This window comes from Siniperca chuatsi, linkage group LG12 (assembly GCF_020085105.1).
Source record: "Siniperca chuatsi isolate FFG_IHB_CAS linkage group LG12, ASM2008510v1, whole genome shotgun sequence".
NCBI classification, from domain to species: domain Eukaryota; kingdom Metazoa; phylum Chordata; class Actinopteri; order Centrarchiformes; family Sinipercidae; genus Siniperca; species Siniperca chuatsi.
In genome coordinates, this window is record NC_058053.1 from 29,968,360 (window position 1) to 29,970,715 (window position 2,356).

A 2,356-nucleotide genomic window follows, 5' to 3' on the forward strand; every position below is an offset into this window, starting at 1 on the left:
AACCTCATTCTCATGAGACCATACGTGAGAAGTTTGTCACTTCTGTCAGTTAGTGAACAAACGTCTGCAGAGAGACGGAGCAACTTTCTTCTATTTACACAGTGGTTAAAGAACCACTGTGTAAATAGAATCACTGAGTGCTAATTTTGATTTCTGGATAATTCACAGTAACACTGAATCAGATCTATGTTAAATGTCACTGGTAGTTGTGAACCCACAGAGAATTATCACCACTATGCAGCGCTACAGAGTTTTTTTCACCTCTTTGTGCTCCTAGTTTTACTTTTGCGGCACATTTACTGTCTGGTTCAGTCTTTGTGTTTCAGGCAGGTGTTACCAACAAACAAGCTAAAATTTTAAGTTTTATTTTATTATTCTAAATCTCTTTTAAAGGATTGTGATTAGGGGTTAGGATATTTCTTTTCCCAATGACCTCCCCACGCGTCTGGAGACTACGCAGTTGAATAGAGGTCAAAGCCAATGCACGGTCCGGCGCATGTCACTCGGAGACCTCTCAGACATATGTCGTTGAACCAGAAAACAAATCAAAGAGGTGAGCTCCTCTGCCTGGAGGAGGGATAGAGAGACGACAAAAAATAGAAAAAAGACGAAGCAGAGAAAAGCAGAGACGAAGAGGGGCTGTACCATTCCTAGTGTCTCTGTCTGTTTGTCCCCTGTTGGTCCCCCTCCTGTGTTTGTCCATGTGTGTGTGTGCTGGCGGGGCGTGGCCTCCGGTGAACCTCCACTTAGAACCTGACACACCTGCTACTCATCTGCTGCCACTCACCTGTTCTCCATCCACCAATCAAGACCATGCAGTATATCTACCTGGCTCTTCTCACTAGTCTTAGTCAGATCGTCAGTTAATTCTAATTATTTAGTTATACTAAATAATTATGTGGTCGTATTATGTAGACCCAATATTATAATTTGTTATTAGATGCTGTTTGGATTGTCAGACCTATATTGGTATTGTATAACAGCATCAGATTTTTTTTAGGATATATTGTCAGTAACGGACCTCAGGATCATCGGGAGTTTTGGCCATTATCACTAGACACCCTCACCTGAGGAAGGCTCTCCCGAGGTTGATCAAACCACAGAGTGTGTCCCATAGCAAATTGGAGTTTATTCAACTGTTTTGAGTTTTTACGGTTAAGGGGTTAGGTGACAAAAGGGATAACTCCCAACAGGAAGTTACAATGCACTGGCACTAGTTTTTCTTTGTATTGTAAGTTTGTAAAATCAAAACCAGTATTTAAAAAAGGTACTATATAAGGGGCATTAGGGAAACCAGGCAAACAGAACTGCAGCAGGGCTGTATGCTGAAAAGAGAAAAAGGTTAGTGCTAATCAATCAAAGAAAGCTGCAAAAAATATTATTATTATTATTATTATTATTATTATTATTATTATGTGCTTCAATAGGGTTAAGATAGGGGAACTGAACCTGACCCCCAGCAAAATGGGAGACAGGAGGTGCACGGTCCTTCCCCGGTAGTCCCTACCCCCACCCCCTCTATCAAAGGGGGATTGGTGGTGATACCTGCCATAAAATGGTTGTTGTCGACGATGCCTTCTGCTGTAGCGCACCATGGTCCATCCATCATCATGAGTGGGACTCATGATGGAGTTGTATGTTGTCTGGTCCCTATATAAACTTAAAAGAAATAAACCAAAAAGAACTGAAATGATCTAAAACCAAATATTTAAATATTAACTTAAAATGAACTTTTTTTTAGCAATTTGTTTTTAATTTTTTAACAAACTAAATTATAATTCCTAATATAGTATGCCTACGTGCGACGTTTGGACTGCTGTGGGTCTTTTTCAAGCTAAGGCACAACTCAAAAAAACAAAAAAGAAAACTGAAAAGGCTTGCAGATCGGCAGAGATGTTGAGTGTGCGATGGTCAGAGCAAGAATGAAAGAAAAAGCCACTGCGCTCTATTTATACCCTCCTTTGTAACTTCTTTTTAACTGTAGTTTGTGTTATGAACTTGTAGTTGTGTTTTACAATTTGTATTTTGTCCACCTGTTTAACCCCTTGTATGTCAATAAATATATATTTTTAATCAGAATTTAAAAGTTTTAGGGTTAGGTTAAGGGACTATAAACATGACATGGTTAGTCATGTATTTGGGTTAGGGTAGGGGAACTGAACCTGATCCCCAGCAAAGTGGGAGACAGGACGTGCACGGTCCTTCCCTTGGTGATTCCTACCCCCACCCCCTCGATCAAAGGTGGATTGGTGGTAATATCCACCCTGAAATGTTCTTTGTCGATTCAGGGGATCGACGACGTCTTTTGCCGTGCCGCACCACAGTCCATCCATCATCATGAGCAAAACTTATGATG